Raw genomic sequence first — 22629 nt, forward strand, 5'->3', positions numbered from 1 at the left:
GGTGAATAGGTGATCCTGTAAAAATTTCAAACTTAAGCCACAAAAACTTGTTAAGTGTTAGCACGATTATTGCCAAGTGGCTAAGGTGAAGTCTCAACAAAACACAGTACCACAAGAGAATCAAGCACAGAGTGACACAGTGGTTTTATCCCGTGGTTCGGCCAAGACCAATGCTTGCCTACTCCACGTTGTGGCGTCCCAACGGACGAGGGTTGCAATCAACCCCTCTCAAGCGGTCCAAAGACCCACTTGAATACCACGGTGTTTTGTTTTCCTTTCACTGTCCCGTTTGCAAGGAATCTCCACAAATTGGAGTCTCTTGCCCTTACAAGTATATGATCACAAATGAAACACAGAGTAAGGGAGGGAAGCAACACACACAAATCCACAGCAAAAGCGCACACACACGGCCAAGAATCGAGCTCACAAGACTATCTCAGAGTTCTCACTTAGAACAGAGCTCGAATCACACAAACGAATGCGCAGAGACTTAGTGTGGATGATCAAGAATGCTTAAAGGTTGCTTGTGTGTCTCCTCCATGCGCCTAGGGGCTCCTTTTATAGCCCCAAGGCCGCTAGGACCCGTTGAGAGCAAATCCGGAAGGCCATCCTTGCCTTCTGTCGCCGGGGGCACCGGACAGTCCGGTGCACACCGGACACTGTCCGGTGCCCGATTTGTTTCCTTAAACGGCGAAGACGACCGTTGCAGACCGTTGGCAGATCTGGCGCTGTTGGCGCACCGGACATGTCCGGTGCACACCGGACAGTCCGGTGCCGTCTTCCGACCGTTGGCTCGGCCACGTGTCCCGCGCGGATTGCGCAGCTGACCGTTGGCCCGGCCGACCGTTGGCTCACCGGACAGTCCGGTGCACACCGGACAGTCCGGTGAATTTTAGCCGTACGTCGCCGGCCAATTTCCCGAGAGCGGCCAGTTCGAGTCGCGCCAGCCTGGCGCACCGGACACTGTCCGGTGCACACCGGACAGTCCGGTGCTCCAGACCGAGCTGGGTCTTGGCAGCACACAGCCAAGTCCCTTCTCCTTTTCTCTATTCTTCTTCTTTCTGTTTCTAACACTTAGACAAATATATTAGTACTTAAAACCAATGTACTAAGGCTTAGAAACATACCTTTACTTCATGATTTTCACCTTGTTCATCCATGTACATAAATTCACATTTAGGCCCTTGTGTTTGCACTCAATCACCAAAATACTTAGAAATGGCCCAAGGGCACATTTCCCTTTCAGGTACTCTGATCTTGAAGAGAAATATTCTCAAGGTCAGGCGGACTTGGTCCGGGTTTCTGCTTCTCTAAATGATGCCAACATGCTGAACTCCACTCTCCATGCTTAGCTTGACTCTGAAAAGGTGGCCAATGAATTAAGCTTTACTTGGCTTTTTCTGTTGTGTTCTTAATGCTTGCTTGACGTTGGAGAACTGATTCTTGTCTGCAGGAGGAAAAATGTGACCTTGCAACTTCTCGTGATAACCTTGACAAGTTATATGGCGACGCCAGCACCTCGTTGACTATCTTGGAGAGGAGCCATCGTTTCACCATGGAGGACTTGGATAATCATCGTTATAAGCTGCAAGAGTCCCTGGATGATATGATTCGCCTTAGGCAATTGGTGTCGAGCAAGGATTCTATCATCAAGGATCTGTGTGCTTCCAAGAGATCAGTTGTCCAGGAGCTAGAGGCTGCTCGGCTGGCTATCAAGGCTGCTGAAGACACTTCCACTACTTTGAGGGCCCAGCGCGACAGAGCTAGGACAAAGTTGTTCGCACGAGGTGAATCTTGATGAGGAGGTCCGGCGTGATTGTTCCTGACGACATAGTTGCAGATGTGAATGTTGCTCCTGATTCTTCGAGTCGCCCCTCTTCATCGGTCGCTCCTGAGAAAAACATTACTAAGTAGAAACACTGAATGCCTTGCATATGTTGTTAGTGTGCTCGAATATTCTGTCAGAAAGCGTTTTCAGTACTGAATGCCATTAATATTTTCCTGTTGTTAGAATCCAACAGTAGCTACAATTTGTAGAAGTAAATGCAGTGTGATGATTTTTGAAATTTCTTTTTATTTCACGAGGCATAGAGATCGCCCTAAGATGAGTAATTGAGAATGTGCTTGTGTTGGATCGAGTAGGCGTGAGTGTGCTGTGTCGATTTAAGTCACTACCGGCTTAAATCGACCGCTCTGTTAGTAGGGTATAGTAGTCACCCTGAGTTACGCATGAGCATGTCACACCGCCTTAAGTTGCCGCCGACTTAAGTCGATTGCTCCGTTAGTAGGGTATAGTGGTCACCCTAAGTTAAGTAAGCGTGAGCATGTCACACCGCCTTAAGTCGTTGTCGACTTAAGTCAATTGCTCCGTTAGTAGGGTTTAGTGGTCACCCTAAGTTAAGTAAGCGTGAGCATGTCACACCGCCTTAAGTCGTTGCAGACTTAAGTCGATTGCTCCGTTAGTAGGGTTTAGTGGTCACCCTGAGTTAAGTAAGCGTGAGCATGTCACACCGCCTTAAGTCGTTGCCGACTTAAGTCGATTGCTCCGTTAGTAGGGTATAGTGGTCACCCTAAGTTAAGTAAGCGTGAGCATGTCACACCGCCTTAAGTCGTTGCCGACTTAAGTCGATTGCTCCGTTAGTAGGGTATAGTGGTCACCCTGAGTTAAGTAAGCGTGAGCATGTCACACCGCCTTAAGTCGTTACTGACTTAAGTCGATTGCTCCGTTAGTAGGGTATAGTGGTCACCCTGAGTTAAGTAAGCATGCAGGTTGACAGTAAACAATTTGAGCGCCTTTGAGAATGAAGTCTTTTTATTGATGATATATTTCCCAGTTTACAGAGTACAAGGCCGTCCCAATAGCTTTTGAAATATAGCTAGGGGTAAAACTTCCTGAGATGTTCTATATTCCATGAGTTCCCAATTTTCCTGTCGTCCATTTGAGTAAGACGATATGATCTAGGCCGAGTGACTTCTGCTACTATGAATGGCCCTTCCCATAGTGGCGACAGTTTGTGCCGTCCCTCCCCCGTTAGAACTCGGCGGAGGACGAGGTCTCCCACTGTGAAGGATCGATGTCGTATGGCCTTGTCATGATAGCGCCTCAGAGTTTGCTGATACCGAGCTGACTGAATCACCGTATTCAATCGTTCTTCTTCTAGTATATCAACATCCTCCAGTCTAGTAGGTTCAGCTTTTGCTATGTTTTCAAAAATTAACCTCGGTGCCCCGAACTTGAGATCAGCGGGTAGCACTGCCTCCGAACCATAGACCATAAAGAAAGGAGTGTTTCCATGGAGAGCTCGGCTAGGTTGAGTTCTCAGGCTCCAAACAACATACGGCAGCTCTCTGATCCACTTTCCTGCGAACTTTTCATTCTTGTCAAAAACTTTCTTTCTGAGCGCATCCAATATCATCCTGTTGGCTCTCTCTACTTGCCCGCTGGCTCTTGGGTGTGCCACCGAGGCGTATTTGATCTGAATGCTTTTTTGTTCGCAGAAATCGAAGAACTTTGAGCTTGTGAAATTGGATCCCAGGTCAGTTATGATACTATTCGGTATCCTGAACCTGAATATTATGTCTTGTATGAATTCCACTACTTTAGCTAAAGTTAGAGAAGCAATGGGTTTGAACTCTATCCATTTAGTGAATTTGTCGATAGCAACTAGTACATGAGTGTATCCTCCTTGAGCTTTCTTGAAAGGTCCAATCATATCCAGTCCCCAGCACGCGAACAACCAGGTTATAGGTATGGTTTGCAGTTGCTGTGCTAGTAGATGCTGCTATTTTGAGAAGTACTGACAGGCTTCGCACCTCTGGACTAACTCGGTGGCATCACTCTATGCCGTTGGCCAGTAGAAACCAGACCTGAAGATCTTCCCCACCAGAGTCCTTGATGTTGTGTGTATCCCACATTGTCCAGCATGGACCTCATCCAGAAGTTGTTTTCCAGTGGTCGAAAGAATACATTTCATGAGGACTCCTGATGCACCCCTTCTGTATAGTGTTTCCCCAATGAGAGTATAATGAGCTGACTACCTTTCAATGCATTCTGCTTCATTTCTGTCATCTGATTCTTCCTCATTCTTTATGTACCTGATGATCGGCTCCCTCCAGTCATCAGAATCTGACTCTGGTTGGCTCAGGGTATTGCATTCCTCTACCGGATCTAGTGAAATGCTCGGGTGCAGTATTTCTTGGACAAAAACTCCAGGTGGGACCTGAGTCCGACTGGATCCTAGCTTGGATAATGCATCAGTTGCCGTGTTGCGGTCTCTCTCCACATGATGAAATTCCAGACCTTCAAATTTGTCTTCTAGTTTTCGGATGGCAGTGCAGTATTTCCCCATGGAATCACTCGAGCAATCTCATTCTTTGTTTATCTGACTTATGACCACCATAGAATCCCCATTTACCATCAGTCTCTTGATGCTCAATGATATGGCAATGTTTAGTCCGTGGATCAGAGCTTCGTATTCTGCTGCGTTGTTGGATGCTGGGAATAGCAATTGAAGACCATGTTTGAGTTGTTCGCCTCCAGGTGCAATGAAGAGGATCCCTGCACCTGCCCCTGCAGCTTTAACGAGCCATCGAAATACATTCGCCATACTTCTACAGTTTCCGGGTTATCTGGCACTTGTTGTTCGGTCCACTCTGATACGAAGTCAACTAGTGCTTGAGTCTTGATTGCGGTGCGAGGTCGAAACTCAATGTCATGAGATCCCAGTTCACAGGCCCACTTGGCTATTCTTCCGATGGCCTCTTTATTGTGGAGAATATCCCCTATCGGAAATCCAGTGACCACTATGACTTTGTGGTCGTCGAAGTAGTGACGGATCTTGTGTGCAGTTAGAAGTACTGCATATAATAATTTCTGAACTTGAGGGTATTTCTTCTTCGAGGGACCTAGGACTTCACTGATGAAATAGACAGGATGTTGCACTGGGTATGCATGTCCTTTTTCTGCTCGCTCGACTACCAACGCGGTGCTCACCACGTGAGTCGTGCAAGAGATGTATAACAGCAGATCTTTAGCCGGTTGAGTCGGCGTGGCTCGACGCGGCGGTTTTAGCACTGGCGGTGTTGTTAAGAATTTCTTCAGTGCGTCTAGAGCTTCCTGAGCTTCTGAAGTCCACTGGAATTTGTCTACCTTCTTGAACAACTTATAGAACGGTAAGCCTTTTTCTCCCAGCCTTGATATGAATCTGCTTAGAGCTGCCATGCATCCGGTAAGTCTGAGAGCACCTAGAGGGGGGGGTGAATAGGTGATCCTGTAAAACTTAAGCTTATAGCCACAAAAACTTGTTAAGTGTTAGCACAATAAATGCCAAGTGGCTAGAAAGGAGTCTCAACAAAACACAATACCACAAGAGATCAATCACAGAGATGACACAGTGGTTTATCCCGTGGTTCGGCCAAGACCAACGCTTGCCTACTCCACGTTGTGGCGTCCCAACGGACGAGGGTTGCAATCAACCCCTCTCAAGCGGTCCAAAGACCCACTTGAATACCACGGTGTTTTGCTTGCTTTTTCTCAATCCCGTTTGCGAGGAATCTCCACAACTTGGAGCCTCTCGCCCTTACAATTGAAGTTCACAAAGAACACAAAGCAAAGGGGAATGAGCAACACACACAAGACTTCAAAAGATCAGAGCAACAACACGCACACAAGTCGCAACAAGAGCTCGCAACACAACTCAAAGAGTTCACAACTCCACAAGAGCTCTATATGCTATCACAATGAACGAATGCGCGAGATCGATGTCTTGGTGCTTAGGAATGTTGTAGGAATGCTTGGTGTGCTCCTCCATGCGCCTAGGGGTCCCTTTTATAGCCCCAAGGCAGCTAGGAGCCGTTGAGAGCAATTCTGGAAGGTTGATCTTGCCTTCTGTCATCGGGCGCACCGGACAGTCCGGTGCACACCGGACACTGTCCGGTGCCCGATCTCCTTCCTAAAATGGCGCAGCCGACCGTTGCAGATCTGGGAGCCGTTGGCGCACCGGACATGTCCGGTGCACACCGGACAGTCCGGTGCCCCCTTCCGACCGTTGGCTCGGTCACGTGTCGCGCACGGATTCCGCGGCCGACCGTTGGCCCGGCCGACCGTTGGCTCACCGGACAGTTCGGTGCACACCGGACATTCCGGTGCCCCCTTCCGACCGTTGGCTCGGCCACGTGTCGCGCACGGATTCCGCGGCCGACCGTTGGCCCGGCCGACCGTTGGCTCACCGGACAGTCCGGTGCACACCGGATAGTCCGGTGAATTTTAGTCGTACGCCGTCGGCGAATTCCCGAGAGCGACCACTTCGCTCGAGGCAGCCTGGCGCACCGGACACTGTCCGGTGCACCACCGGACACTGTCCGGTGCACCACCGGACAGTCCGGTGCTCCAGACCGAATAGCCTTTTGGCTGTACACAGCCAACTTTTCTCTGACTTGATTTCTCCTGTTTCAAGCACTTAGACACAATACATTAGTCTTCAAAACAATGTACTAAGGCTTAGAAACATACCTTTACTCTTGATTTGCACTTTGTCCATCCATGGGTATAGATTCACATTTAAGCACCTGTGTTGGCACTCAATCACCAAAATACTTAGAAATGGCCCAAGGGCACATTTCCCTTTCAATCTCCCCCTTTTTGGTGATTTATGCCAACACAACATAAAGCAACTAGAACAAGTGCAATATCACTTCAAATAAAAACTCAAATTTATTTTGATTCAAATTGGCATATATGGATCATTCCTTTGCCACCACTTGGTTTGTTTTTGCAAATCAACCTCAACATCCTATCTCTAAGTCAAATCCACTTGTAGAGACATCGAGAGAGGTTTTCCAAAGAAAATTGATTCAAGATTCCAAAAACTCCCCCTATTTCCCATGATCAATACTTCTCCCCACAAGAAGCCAACTTTTGACAAGAGAGACAACAAAAGAGTTTTGAAAAACCAAAAGCTCTATTCTACTATTTTCAAAGTTTCTCAAGTGGTAGCTGATCCATCTATTGCTTTGGCCTTTATTTTCTCCCCCTTTGGCATCAAACACCAAAACGGGATCAATCTTGGCCCTTTAACCCCATTGCCTCACCAAAATCTTCAATTAAGGGTACAAAGGCAATAAGATCATAGAGATGAACTTGGAATAAGTTACCCTCTCATCGGAGTGCAGTGGAAGTCTTGCATGGTCCAAGTTCACCTTTCCCTTTCAATCCACCTTCGAGACTAAATCAAGCAAACTCAAGCAAATGGTTAGTCTCAAAGGGTCAAGTTGTAGCACATCTCCCCCTAAATGTGTGCATCACTTGCAAAAAGGACTTATGAGGTCCAGGGAGTGTTTGTACAACTTGAGCACCACAATAAGCAACAAAATGCAGAATGAACATGATCAAAGGCATAAACACATGTATGCTACAATTCAATCCAAGTTCCGCGAATCTAAGACATTTAGCTCACTACGCAGCCTGCAAAAGGTCTTCTCATCTAGAGGCTTGGTAAAGATATCGGCTAGCTGGTTCTCGGTGCTAACATGAAACACTTCGATATCTCCCTTTTGCTGGTGGTCTCTCAAAAAGTGATGTCGGATGTCTATGTGCTTTGTGCGGCTGTGTTCAACAGGATTTTCCGCCATGCGGATAGCACTCTCATTATCGCATAGGAGTGGGACTTTGCTCAGATTGTAGCCAAAGTCCCGGAGGGTTTGCCTCATCCAGAGTATTTGCGCGCAACACTGTCCTGCGGCAACATACTCGGCCTCAGCGGTGGATAGGGCAACGGAGGTTTGTTTCTTAGAGTTCCACGACACCAGGGACCTTCCTAAGAATTGGCACGTCCCTGATGTACTCTTCCTATCGACCTTACATCCAGCATAGTCGGAGTCTGAGTATCCAACCAAGTCAAAGGTAGACCCCTTTGGATACCAGAGCCCGAAGCAAGGCGTAGCAACCAAATATCTAAGAATTCGCTTCACCGCCACTGAGTGACACTCCTTAGGATCGGATTGAAATCTAGCACATATGCATACGCTAAGCATAATGTCCGGTCTACTAGCACATAAATAAAGTAAAGACCCTATCATTGACCGGTACGCTTTTTGATCAATGGACTTACCTCCTTTGTTGAGGTCGGTGTGTCCGTCGGTTCCCATCGGAGTCTTTGTGGGCTTGGCGTCCTTCATCCCAAACCGCTTTAGCAGATCTTGCGTGTACTTCGTTTGGGAGATGAAGGTGCTATCTTTGAGTTGCTTCACTTGGAACCCAAGGAAGTAGTTCAACTCGCCCATCATCGACATCTCGAATTTCTGCGTCATCACCCTGCTAAACTCTTCACAAGACTTTTGGTTAGTAGAACCAAATATTATGTCATCGACATAAATTTGGCACACAAACAAATCACCATCACATGTCTTAGTGAACAGAGTTGGATCGGCTTTCCCAACCTTGAAAGCATTAGCAAGTAAAAAGTCTCTAAGGCATTCATACCATGCTCTTGGGGCTTGCTTAAGTCCATAGAGCGCCTTAGAGAGCTTACACACGTGGTCGGGGTACCGTTCATCCTCGAAGCCAGGGGGTTGCTCCACGTACACCTCCTCCTTGATTGGCCCGTTGAGGAAAGCGCTCTTCACATCCATTTGGAACAACCTGAAAGAATGGTGAGTGGCATATGCTAGCAAGATACGAATTGATTCTAGCCTAGCCACAGGAGCAAACGTCTCCTCAAAGTCCAAACCTGCGACTTGGGCATAACCTTTTGCCACAAGTCGAGCCTTGTTCCTCGTCACCACCCCGTGCTCGTCCTGTTTGTTGCGGAACACCCACTTGGTTCCCACAACATTTTGCTTGGGACGAGGCACCAGTGTCCAAACTTCATTGCGCTTGAAGTTGTTGAGCTCCTCCTGCATGGCCAACACCCAGTCCGGATCTAGCAAGGCCTCCTCTACCCTGAAAGGCTCAATAGAAGAGACAAAGGAGTAATGCTCACAAAAATTAACTAATCTAGATCGAGTAGTTACTCCCTTACTAATGTCACCCAAAATTTGGTCGACAGGATGATCCCTTTGAATCACCGCTCGGACTTGGGTTGGAGGTGCCGGTTGCGCATCTTCCTCCATCACATGATCATCTTGTGCTCCCCCTTGATCACACGCCTCCTGTTGATGAACCTGTTCATCGTCTTGAGTTGGGGGTTGCACCATAGTTGAGGAAGAAGGTTGATCTTGCTCCAATTGTTCCTGTGGTCGCACATCACCAATCGCCATGGTGCGCATAGCGGCCGTTGGAACGTCTTCTTCATCTACATCATCAAGATCAACAACTTGCTCTCCTGGAGAGCCATTAGTCTCATCAAATACAACGTCGCTAGAGACTTCAACCAAACCCGATGATTTGTTGAAGACTCTATACGCCTTTGTATTTGAGTCATAACCTAACAAAAACCCTTCTACTGCTTTGGGAGCAAATTTAGAATTTCTACCCTTCTTCACTAGAATGTAGCACTTGCTCCCAAATACACGAAAGTACGATACATTGGGTTTGTTACCGGTTAGAAGCTCATATGACGTCTTCTTGAGGAGGCGGTGAAGGTAGACCCTGTTGATGGCGTGGCAAGCCGTGTTCACGGCTTCCGACCAAAAACGCTCGGGGGTCTTGAATTCTCCAAGCATAGTCCTCGCCATGTCGATTAGCATCCTGTTCTTCCTCTCTACCACTCCATTTTGCTGTGGTGTGTAGGGAGCAGAGAACTCGTGCTTGATCCCTTCCTCCTCAAGGAACTCCTCCACTTGAAGGTTCTTGAACTCCGACCCGTTGTCGCTCCTTATCTTCTTCACCTTGAGCTCAAACTCATTTTGAGCTCTCCTGAGGAAGCGCTTGAGGGTCCCTTGGGTTTCAGACTTATCCTGCAAAAAGAACACCCAAGTGAAGCGGGAAAAGTCATCAACTATGACTAGACCATACTTACTTCCTCCTATGCTCAGATAGGCGACGGGTCCGAAGAGGTCCATGTGTAGCAGCTCCAGGGGTCTTGATGTGGTCATCACATTCTTGCTGTGATGTGCTCCTCCTACTTGTTTACCTGCTTGACAAGCTGCACAAGGTCTATCTTTTTCGAATTGTACGTTAGTCAAACCTATCACGTGTTCTCCCTTTAGAAGCTTGTGAAGGTTCTTCATCCCCACATGTGCTAAGCGGCGATGCCACAGCCAGCCCATGCTAGTCTTAGCTATTAAGCATGCATCTAGACCGGCCTCCTCTTTTGCAAAATCAACTAAATAAAGTTTGCCGTCTAATACACCCTTAAATGCTAGTGAACCATCACTTCTTCTAAAGACAGACACATCTACATTTGTAAATAGACAGTTATACCCCATGTTGCATAATTGACTAACAGATAGCAAATTATATCCAAGAGACTCTACTAAAAACACATTAGAGATAGAGTGCTCATTAGAAATTGCAATTTTACCTAACCCTTTTACCTTGCCTTGATTCCCATCACCGAATATAATTGAATCTTGGGAATCTTTATTCTTGACGTAGGAGGTGAACATCTTCTTCTCCCCCGTCATATGGTTTGTGCATCCGCTATCAATAATCCAGCTTGAACCCCCGGATGCATAAACCTGCAAGACAAATTTAGGCTTGGGACTTAGGTACCCAACTCTTGTTGGGTCCTACAAGGTTAGTGCAAATATCCTTAGGGACCCAAATGCAAGTTTTGTCTCCCTTGCATTTTGCCCCTAACTTCCTAGCAACTATCTTCCTATCCTTTCTACAAATAGCAAAGGAAGCATTTAGGGCATGATAAATTGTAGAAGGTCCATGAACTTTCCTATGAGCATTAACAACATTTCTCCTAGGCATATTGTGAATAACATTTCTTCTACCAACCTTTCTATCATGCACAACATGAGAACTAGAAGCAGTCATAGCATAAGAATCATAAGCATGTGAATCAAAAGCATCATAACTTCTAAAAGCATTTCTAGAATTTTTCCTATCATGATACAAAAAGGCATGGTTCTTTTTAGCACTAGTAGCCATAGGGGCCTTCCCTTTCTCCTTAGCGGGAATGGGAGCCTTATGGCTTGTTAAGTTCTTGGCTTCCCTTTTGAAGCCAAGTCCATCCTTAATTGAGGGGTGTCTACCAATCGTGTAGGCATCCCTTGCAAATTTTAGCTTATCAAATTCGCTTTTGCTAGCCTTAAGTTGAGCATTAAGACTAGCCACTTCATCATTCAATTTAGAAATTGAAACTAGATGTTTACTACAAGCATCAACATTAAGATCTTTACACCTAGTGCACGTTTCAACAATTTCTACACAAGATGTTGATTTACTAGCTACTTCTAGTTTAGCATTTAAGTCATCATTAACACTCTTTAAAGTAGCAATGTTTTCATGACAAGAAGATAATTCACTAGAAAGCACTTCATTTCTTTTAACTTCTAAAGCATAGGATTTTTGTGCCTCTACAAACTTATCATGTTCATCATACAACAAATCCTCTTGCTTTTCTAAAAGCCTATCCTTTTCATTCAAGGCATCAATCAATTCATTGATTTTATCAATTTTATTTCTATCCAATCCCTTGAACAAACTAGAGTAATCTATTTCATCCTCACTAGACTCATCGTCACTAGAAGAATCATAAGTGACATCATTACGAGTGATTACCTTCTTCTCTCTTGCCATGAGGCAAGTGTGACGCTCGTTGGGGAAGAGGGATGACTTGTTGAATGCAGTGGCGGCGAGTCCCTCATTGTCGGAGTCAGACGAGGAGCAGTCCGAATCCCACTCCTTGCCAAGATGAGCCTCGCCCTTTGCCTTCTTATAATTCTTCTTCTTCTCCCTCTTGTTCCCTTGGTCCTGATCACTATCATTGTCGGGACAGTTAGCGATAAAATGACCAAGCTTACCGCATTTGAAGCACGAACGCTTCCCCTTGGCTTTGGTCTTGCTTGGCTGTCCCTTGCGACCTTTAAGCGCCGTCTTGAATCTTTTGATGATGAGGGCCATCTCTTCATCATTAAGTTCGGCCGCCTCAATTTGTGCCACCCTGCTAGGTAGCGCCTCCTTGCTTCTTGTTGCCTTGAGAGCAAGGGGTTGAGGCTCGTTGATCGGTCCATTCAAGGCATCGTCCACGTATCTTGCCTCCTTGATCATCATCCGCCCGCTTACGATTTTTCCGAGTACCTCCTCGGGCGTCATCTTCGTGTACCTGGGATTCTCACGAATATTGTTCACGAGATGAGGATCAAGAATGGTAAATGACCTTAGCATTAGGCGGACGACGTCGTGATCCGTCCATCGCGTGCTTCCGTAGCTCCTTATTTTGTTGATAAGGATCTTGAGCCGGTTGTATGTTTGCGTCGGCTCCTCGCCCCTTATCATCGCGAATCGTCCGAGCTCGCCCTCCACCAACTCCATCTTGGTGAGTAAGGTGACATCGTTCCCTTCATGAGAGATCTTGAGGGTGTCCCAAATCTGCTTGGCATTGTCCAAGCCGCTCACCTTGTGATACTCGTCCCTGCACAAAGAGGCTAGCAACACAGTAGTAGCTTGTGCATTTTTATGGATCTGTTTATTAATAAACGAAGGACTATCCGAGCTATCAAATTTCATTCCACTTTCCACAATCTCCCAAATGCTTGGATGGAGAGAAAATAGGTGTGTACGCATTTTGTGACTCCAAAATCCGTAGTCCTCTCCATCAAAGTGAGGAGGCTTGCCAAGTGGAATGGGGAGCAAATGAGCATTTGAGCTGTGCGGAATGCGCGAATAATCAAAAGAAAAGTTTGAGTTAACCGTCTTTTGTTTGTCGTAGTCGTCGTCCTTGTGGGAAGAAGTAGACTCGTCGCTGTCGTAGTAGACGATCTCCTTGATACGTCTTGTCTTCTTCTTCTTCCCATCTTTACGTCTGTGGCCCGAGCCAGAGTCGTTGGATTTGTCATCTTTTGGCTCGTTGACGAAGGACTCCTTTTCCTTGTCGTTGATCACGATTCCCTTCCCCTTAGGATCCATCTCTTCGGGCGGTTAGTCCCTTTCTTGAAGAGAACGGCTCTGATACCAATTGAGAGCACCTAGAGGGGGGGTGAATAGGTGATCCTGTAAAACTTAAGCTTATAGCCACAAAAACTTGTTAAGTGTTAGCACAATAAATGCCAAGTGGCTAGAAAGGAGTCTCAACAAAACACAATACCACAAGAGATCAATCACAGAGATGACACCGTGGTTTATCCCGTGGTTCGGCCAAGACCAACGCTTGCCTACTCCATGTTGTGGCGTCCCAACGGACGAGGGTTGCAATCAACCCCTCTCAAGCGGTCCAAAGACCCACTTGAATACCACGGTGTTTTGCTTGCTTTTTCTCAATCCCGTTTGCGAGGAATCTCCACAACTTGGAGCCTCTCGCCCTTACAATTGAAGTTCACAAAGAACACAGAGCAAAGGGGAATGAGCAACACACACAAGACTTCAAAAGATCAGAGCAACAACACGCACACAAGTCGCAACAAGAGCTCGCAACACAACTCAAAGAGTTCACAACTCCACAAGAGCTCTATATGCTATCACAATGAACGAATGCGCGAGATCGATGTCTTGGTGCTTAGGAATGTTGTAGGAATGCTTGGTGTGCTCCTCCATGCGCCTAGGGGTCCCTTTTATAGCCCCAAGGCAGCTAGGAGCCGTTGAGAGCAATTCTGGAAGGCTGATCTTGCCTTCTGTCATCGGGCGCACCGGACAGTCCGGTGCACACCGGACACTGTCCGGTGCCCGATCTCCTTCCTAAAATGGCGCAGCCGACCGTTGCAGATCTGGGAGCCGTTGGCGCACCGGACATGTCCGGTGCACACCGGACAGTCCGGTGCCCCCTTCCGACCGTTGGCTCGGCCACGTGTCGCGCACGGATTCCGCGGCCGACCGTTGGCTCACCGGACAGTCCGGTGCACACCGGACAGTCCGGTGCCCCCTTCCGACCGTTGGCTCGGCCACGTGTCGCGCACGGATTCCGCGGCCGACCGTTGGCCCGGCCGACCGTTGGCTCACCGGACAGTCCGGTGCACACCGGACAGTCCGGTGAATTTTAGCCGTACGCCGTCGGCGAATTCCCGAGAGCGACCACTTCGCTCGAGGCAGCCTGGCGCACCGGACACTGTCCGGTGCACCACCGGACAGTCCGGTGCTCCAGACCGAACAGCCTTTTGGCTGTACACAGCCAACTTTTCTCTGACTTGATTTCTCCTGTTTCAAGCACTTAGACACAATACATTAGTCTTCAAAACAATGTACTAAGGCTTAGAAACATACCTTTACTCTTGATTTGCACTTTGTCCATCCATGGGTATAGATTCACATTTAAGCACCTGTGTTGGCACTCAATCACCAAAATACTTAGAAATGGCCCAAGGGCACATTTCCCTTTCAAAGTCTTTGTACTTTCTTCTGTGATCGTGGTGCTTCCATCCTCATGATGCCCTCGATCTTTTCTGGATTGGCCTCAATTCCCAGGTGGCTGACAATAAACCCGAGCAACTTTCCTGCTGGTACTCCGAAGACGCATTTTTCGGGATTAAGTTTCCATCGATATCGCCGCAGACTATTGAAGATCAGCTGTAAATATTCAATGAAATTTTCTATGTTTTCTGTCTTGATTACCACATCATCCACATAAGCTTCCACACGCTTGCCCCAGTGGTCGGCTAAGCATGTCTGAATAGCCCTCTGGTAAGTCGCTCCAGCGTTTTTGAGGCCGAACGACATGGAGGTATAGTAGAAGGCTCCGAACGAGGAGCGAGTACTTGCCCGGGTGGTTGAAGTTGAGCCACTGATCTGCCCGGGTGAAGGTGATCGAGTGCTTAGACCATCGGTACGGGGCGGGAGGACCGGTGGCCGCCACCAGTATCTGACGATCGTTGAGCTTTTGTTGTCTCTTGCTTTCTTGCGACCCGTGTCCACCAAAGATGACGTTGACTTCTCTGTCAACGCGCGGGAAAGCTCCACCTCCCCCCTCCTGCTGCTGCTGGGGTTGTCGAGGTTCTCCAGGTCCTCCTCGTGGCAGGGGAGGAGGTAGAGGTTGGAAGGGTCGGCCATTCCCCACGGAATGCTTGAAGTCTCTGCAGTTTCGGAGGGTGTGGCGCATGTCCTTGTGGTACGGGCACTGGGCGTCGAGGATGTCGTCCAGCGTGCGTTCACCTCCTCGAGGTCCTCCTCGGGCGCGAGAGGCGGGCGGTCCGGTGGCGTGGACCTCTTCACGAGGCCTCTTCTCCCAACGTTTGTCGGGTTGTTGGTTCGTGTCGCGCCGCGGTGCTGCCGGTGCAGGCTTTGCTCCTCCGATGAGGTTTTGAACTCGTTCATCGGCGGTGATGTAGAGGTCGGCTTCCCGGAACAGTTGCTCGAAGGTAGTCGGCGCTTTCTGCAGTATGGCGCGGACGAAGGCCGAGTCATTAGATCTCCGGTAGAAGTCCTCGATCACTGCTGCTTCCGCAACCTCGGGGATACGATTCCTCATGGTCTAAAATCTTTTGAGGTATGACCAGAGAGTCTCATCCCCTCGGTGTTTGATGGATTTGAGGTCCCATGGCTGCGCCGGTTTATCGGAGAGAGATTGGAAAGTTGGCGGTGAAACACCGACTGAAATCGCTCCAGTCGTCGATGCATTGTCGGGGTAGGTGTCGCAGCCATTGCAGTGCATCCTGCCCGAGAATGATAGGCAAGTATGCGGTCATCACGTCTTCGGTTGCCCCAGCGGCTCGGGCAGCAGTGGTGTAGACGGCCAGCCAGCCTCCCGGATCTTGCTTAGGTTCATATTTGTCGACGTTGGAGACCTTGAAGTTAGGGGGCCACTAAATGGCCCTGAGGCGTGGAGTGAGCGCTGATACTCCACAGGTGTCCTCTTGTTGTCGATGATGATGTCTATCCCGGGGAGGCGAGTGGTTGTCGTGGTGCCTCGACCGTCCCCGGGTGGTGCCACCAGTCGAAGCCGTTGCCGACTCAGTTCTGGTGGCCTGACTCCGTGCCGGGATGCCGTGATCCCGGTCATACTTTTCTCGGCGACGGATATCGTTCTCGTGTCGTCGTTTGCGCGAAGCGATGATGGAGCTTCGTGCGTCCCGCCGAATGTTGATGGCGTGTCGTAGGTCGCTCGGCGGATGAGCGAGAGGTTGAAGGTGGTTGGCCGCCCGAGTGAATAGTCGCCGATAGCCCTCGGCGTCTGGAGTCCGAGGGAGGCCATCAGCTATCCGAGCCAATACTCCACCAACTTCGCTCGGTGTGTTCATGGCTCGGGCGAAGTCGGGGTTTAGGTTGCATCCGAAAAGTGGATTTTCTCGATGTTGCCTCGCTTCCTGCTCGGCCTGCTCTTGAGCTTGCCGACGGTCACGTCACCGGGAATTCCTCCTTTCCCTGAAGACCTGTTCCTCTGGAGTTTCTCCTATCTCTGAGACCTCGTCTCGCAATACGGGCTGTGCCGGGTCCTGTTCCCCGGCCTCGTGATGTCGTTGAATGTTTCGGCGTCGGTTTCTTCGTCAGCGGGATTCCCGCTGAGGAGGTTCTTCCCTGGGCGCAGTTGGTTCATCGTCAGAGACGGGGGCGACTCCACTCTCTCGATGAAGAGGACATCGGGGTAGAATGGAACTGCCGCTGTGACGAGCTTCTTTCTGTTCTCCTTTGAGGACGGAGGCACCGAAAGAGCAGTTTGACAATCCTTTACCTTGTTCACTTCCTTTTTCCTTGTGATTCATGTCCATTTTTTCGTCGGAGATGTGAACAACGGAGTTCTCCTGGTAGACAGACCCTCGGCTCCTAGCTTGCTAAAGGTGGTCTTTGCTCGGAGCGCTGGAGGTTGCGCTTTTTCCTGCTCTGCTCCGATTTTCCCGGAGATTTTTGAGGAAGACTTTCTCTCCGGTGGATCCGCGATGCGATGCAGAGTTCCTTCCTCGTCTGCTACGGACGAAATGGTTCTGAAGCAGAATACGGACCCGGGGCAGAGGACAATCTTGTGCTGGAAAGTGACGACCATTGAGCTAGCTTGGATCAGTGACACACCCCCTACCTGGCGCGCCAGCTGTCGGTGTTTTGGGTCCGACCGCGCACCCGCGGTTGCCCCTTGAGGTGCTTTTTGGAGTAGGACGGTGTTACCGATTGTAGCTCGATGGTCCGTGCTAATTCATGAGAGGTAGTGGCAGTTTTGTACAGGTTCGGGCCGCTTTGAGATGCGTAACACCCTACGTCCTGGCGTGAGTACTTTATGTGGTGGGTTACAAGGAGGCTCTCTAGTGTTGAAAACGTAGAGAACCAGGTGGATGGCTAAGTAGTGAGATCGATCTTTTTGAGGGGGTTCCCCCTAGGCCTTATATACTCGACCGTGGGGCGTTACATGTGGATATGATAACAATGTGTGCCTAAGTAGTAGTGAACTGACTGAGTTTATCTTCCTATAATCCAGCCGACCTATCTCCGCTTTGTTCTGATATGCGAGGCCCCTACGCGGGGAGGTCGGGTCACTGTTGCGATCATTACTCAAATTCATCGGGCCGTCTGGGCTTGCATCGATCCGGTCTTGTGTCAATCCACTTCGCTAGACGTTCTTCCCCAGGCCCACGAAGGGATGACCTTGCGAATTATTGGGCCCACGAGCCTTTCGTGAGGTCTCTTATCCTTCTGGTGGACCCGGGGGATATCCGTCCCCCACAGTCGTCAACTCCCGAGAACGGCCTTTTCACCGCAGACCAGCCTGGCGCACCGGACATTGTCCGGTGCACCACCGGACAATCCGGTGTGCCAGACTGAGCTGAAGTTTGGCTGCACAGAGCCAAGTCCTTTCCATTTCTTTTCTCTTTCTTTTGTCACTGTTTCTAGCACTTAGACAAACACATTAGCGTTTAAAAAACAATGTACTAAGTCTAGAACCATACCTTGTGCCTTGATTTGTACTTCTCACTTTATTTGGCACATAAGAACTTAATCAAACGTGTTGGACATTTAATCACCAAAACATTATGGAAATGACCCAAAGTCACATTTCCCTTTCAGTACTTCATCTTCATACACTACAAGAAACTGATAAATGTTCGTGGGTAAAACTAAGAACGTGGGTACTGACATTCTTACATGAGTTAAGTTCATGGGTTTGGTTAAAAACATGGGTACCCACGTTCTTAAATTAAGTTTGTGGTCCCCAGCCAAAACCGTCGAACTTAACTCATTAGGAACCTGGGTACCCACGTTCTTAAGTTAAGTTCGTGGGCCAACTGGACACCGTCGAACTTAACCCAAGACACCTAAATCCCTAACTCGCGCCGCACCCGAGCCTCTCTCTCACCAGCCCTTTCCCGCCCAACGCGTCGCCGCCCCGCCGACCGCTACACCGCCGCTACACCGCCGCTACACCGCCGACCGGTACAATGCTGCTAGAAAAGTTATAAATGGTTCAATGTCAGATGCACGGGTCAAAGCTGTTACCGTGTACTTCAAGAAAGTGAAGGGTCAAAGAATGACCAACAAGCAGGCGTGTGAAATCCACTTCACAGCTGAGGAGTACAAACAAAGTGAAGTGGACTGGCTCACTGCTCATCCTGAAGCTTGGGTCAAGCTCTGCGAGTACTGGGCCTCAGATGAGTACAAAGTGATTTCAGATAGAAATCGTTTGAACCGGAAGAGCAAACCGGGCCTCCATCGATTTGGAGCAGATGGATTTATTGGGAAATCACAACGAATGATATGACGAGCTAAGTAACATTTAGTCTTTTTCCCTCTGACAAATTTGTATATTTCATTATGTCTCTTACTGCAGGAGGCTCGTGATGGTGTTGAACCCTGATTCATTGACGTTTACATGGAGGGACACCGAGGTCCAGATCTAGAGCATCCAGAAATCTGTATTGTATGTGATATTCTGTATTGCATGTGATATTATGAGTGTCTAATTTTTCATTTCTGTATTTTTTATTTTTTTCTGGAAAAGGGTTAACGTTAAGAACGTGGGTACCATTGAACTTAATGGACAGCCCACGCCGACCCACGCAGGACCCATAAGTTCGACGGCCACGTGGCCCCATCGAACTTAAAAACCCATGTTCTTAACGTTAAGTTCGACGGTACCCACGTTCTTAATGTTAAGAACGTGGGTACCCACATTCTTAATGGTAAGTTCGACGGGGTCGTCGAACTTACTTCGCTAAGTTCGTCCAAAAATCGCCATCGGCTATATTCGTCGGTAAACCCACGTTCTTATGGTAAGTTCGACGGCCTATTACATTAAGTTCGACGGTTTTCACCCATGTTCTTTAACCAGTTTCCTGTAGTGATATAGTAGTAAGGGGTACCCTAGTTTCAGGGTACCGACAGAAGTACTTCAATGGATCAAGATGTTGATGTTCTCTGATGGGTATGCAGCTAACCTTAGTAGGGGGGTGAACTTATCTACTCTGTGAGTCTTAGGGATTTAGAGTCATGACTTCCACATATGGATTGAACGGATTCTTCTTGCGATGGTTCGAGGCTATGTCCCTGAGCATGTCTGGATAGCGCTTTCAGATTTGAGCTATTTCTTCCGTCAGCTTTGTGCAAAAGAGTTATCTCGGACCGTGGTTGCAGACTTGGAAAGATTGTTACCCGTGTTACTGTGTAAGCTTGAGAAGATATTTCCACCCAGCTTCTTCAATCCAATGTAGCATTTGATTCTTCATCTCCCCTATTAGGCACGAATGGGGGGCCCGTGCAAGGACGTTGGTGCTACCCAATCGAGAGATGTCTAAAGACTATTTGAAAGAAATGTAGAAATAAATGCAAAATCGAGGCTTCCATTGCAGAAGCATACATTCTAGAGGAGGTGTCAAACTTCACAACAACTTACTATTGTGACAAACTGTCGAGCGTGCATAATCCACCCCCTCGTTACAATGGTGACGGCAATGAATCGAACCTCAACATATTTCGAGGCCAACTCGGAAGCGCAAGTGGCTCGACCACCAAGACCCCGACGCATGAAGAGTGGCGGCATATCATGCTATATGTATTGACCAACCTTGAAGAGGTGACGCCATACATGGAACAATTTCTTCATGAATTATGGCGTCGATCAAGGGACCCAACTCCACAGGAATATGATACTCTTCTTAGAAAGGGTGCGAGAAATGGATTGCCCGATTTCATTTCCTGGTTCAAACGTAAGGTATGTGCTTAGTTTGGCAAAGAGATTCGTTTATGAACTCAATTTAGCGTCTTTTAACTTGCGAATACTTGCAGGGCCAAAGAGATCAGTCTATGAGTGCCGAGTTGAGACAAGTAGCCAACGACTTTACTTAAAGGGTCAAGAAATATTCTGGGTATAACGTCAATGGATACCGTTTTTGCACAAGAAACTACGACCAAAGTCGGCCCAATCGGAAAACAACGTGTTCTGAAGTCTTTACGCCCGGCCTTGACGATGTCGATTATTTTGGATGAATCAAAGAAATATATGAACTCAGCTACCACGGCTCCGTCTTTGGGAAGAAGGTGACCAAGCAGCAAGCCCGAACCATGTCATTGACCAAGGACTAGTACCTGCAGGTAAAGTCATGCATGTTTGGTACCAGTACTTCATGCATGAATTTAATTTTATCTTCTAATATGCAGTGTACGTGTTTACTTTGTAGATGATTCCATATTGGTGCACCGCACATCCTCTGTGCTGGGAGCAGATGGTGGATAGGTGGTGCTCGCCTGAGTGGGACGAGGCGCACAACGCTAGCCGGGAACAGCGTCTGATGATGCAAGGTCCCTCCCACCACCAAGGCAGCCGCAGTCTAGGCCAATATGCAGAAGCATGAGTACGCCCTCTTTTTTATTTAGGTATATAACACTGGATTAGATATTATTTCTAACTATCTCGTTGGTTTTCTTGCAGTCGGCGTCACATAGTGGCCAGTCATGCTCCATCTTTTTGGCATATGCTATGACCCACAAGGGCAAGGCGACGTCCGACGTCACCTACAACCCGGATAACGGGTCCGAGGCATACATCAACCTCGCCGTCTACAGCCGCCTTCATGACTACACTGCCATGGCACAGGAGATCCATGGCCCAGAATATGATCCGAGGACCGAGCAGATCGACCCTGATGTCCTCATGAGGGTCGGAGGAGGCAAAAGACATGGGTGGTACTGGATTGCCAACGAGGCAATCGACTTGTCATCCACTACCACTTTGTCTCAGGTGCGAACAAGGAGCATGGGCTCAAGTCCAGCCATACGACCTCGGCATGACAGCTCACAGCATCACATACAGCAACTCGAGGTTAGTGCTTCTGTAACTCGTCATTCCTTGAGTTATATATCTTCTCTTTGAGTTACTATAACATTGGCTTGGAATATTACAGACCCAGCTAGAAAAAGAGAGGAGGGAACGTCAAGACATGGAGGCAAGGATGATGGCGGAGCGGGAGGCCCGCCTGGCAGATCAGCAGAGGATGGCGGAGATGTTCCAATACTTGCAGAGCCTTGGCGCCGCACAGGGTTTCGCTCCGCCACCTCCATTGTTCCCTACATTTGACCCTGCTATGTTCCATACTCCTGTGAGTATCAAAATTGTAATTAGATGTTGGTAATGCATCTGGTATAACACATGCAATCTCTTCTCTATGTAGGGACAATCTAGGGTGGCATCCAACAACCCTCATGGATCGCCCAGCCCATCGCCGCACCAGTCCAGCCGCCCACCTCGATGAGCTTATGTTCTTAGTGTTGAGACTTATGAGATACTTGAGACTTCAGAACTTGTTGGTAATGTTGTGTTGGATACTTATGTTTGTGTTGGATACTTATGTGAGAACTTGAGACTTATGTTCTTGAGTGTTGGATACTTATGTTTGATTTATGGTATTTGTGAGATATGTGAGATATGTGATGATTATGTGATATCTGTGATGTATATGTGATATCTTTTGTTTGTTTGGATGGAATAAAAAAACAAATAAAAAAGGTGTATACTGGTCACTTTGCCGAGTGTCAGGGCCAGAGCACTCGGCAGAGAAGCAACACCTGGGCACCGGTAAAGCTTCTTTGTCGAGTGCTCTGACACTAACACTCGGCAAAGAAGCAAACTTTGTCAAGTGCCCGCTAGAGCACTCGGAAAAGAACCTGACAAAGGGCGCCGATGGTGGAACCTTTGCCGAGTGCAGGCTGGTAGACACTCGGCAAAGTGGTAACTTCTTTGCCGAGTGTCACCTAGAACACTCGGCAAAGGCGCCGTCTCCGTTACCCAGCGCCGTGACGGCCACTTTTTTTGCCGAGTACCGACTGGCACTCGGCAATAAAAGGTACTCGACAAACAAGCCGTTGCCGATGTACTGTTCGCCGAGCTCTCTTTGCCGAGTGCCACACTCGGCAAAGTCTTTGCCGAGTGTTTTTCAGGCTGTGCCGAGTGCTTCAGACACTCGGTAAAGCGCTCGATTCTGGTAGTGATGTGATGTTTGTTTTCATGTAATCGTTGTGTTTTAACATTTTATATCGGATAATTTGTGTACCGTCACGCAATTCAACATATCATACTACACTAGTAACAGTAAGACATCCATGTATTGGTGCGAGTGCCTAGTCGTTCACGCTGTGCAGAGGCTTTCATTAGTTGGTTTTACGCAACCAACCTGTTA

The sequence above is a fragment of the Zea mays genome, chromosome 1 (assembly GCF_902167145.1).
Source record: "Zea mays cultivar B73 chromosome 1, Zm-B73-REFERENCE-NAM-5.0, whole genome shotgun sequence".
NCBI classification, from domain to species: domain Eukaryota; kingdom Viridiplantae; phylum Streptophyta; class Magnoliopsida; order Poales; family Poaceae; genus Zea; species Zea mays.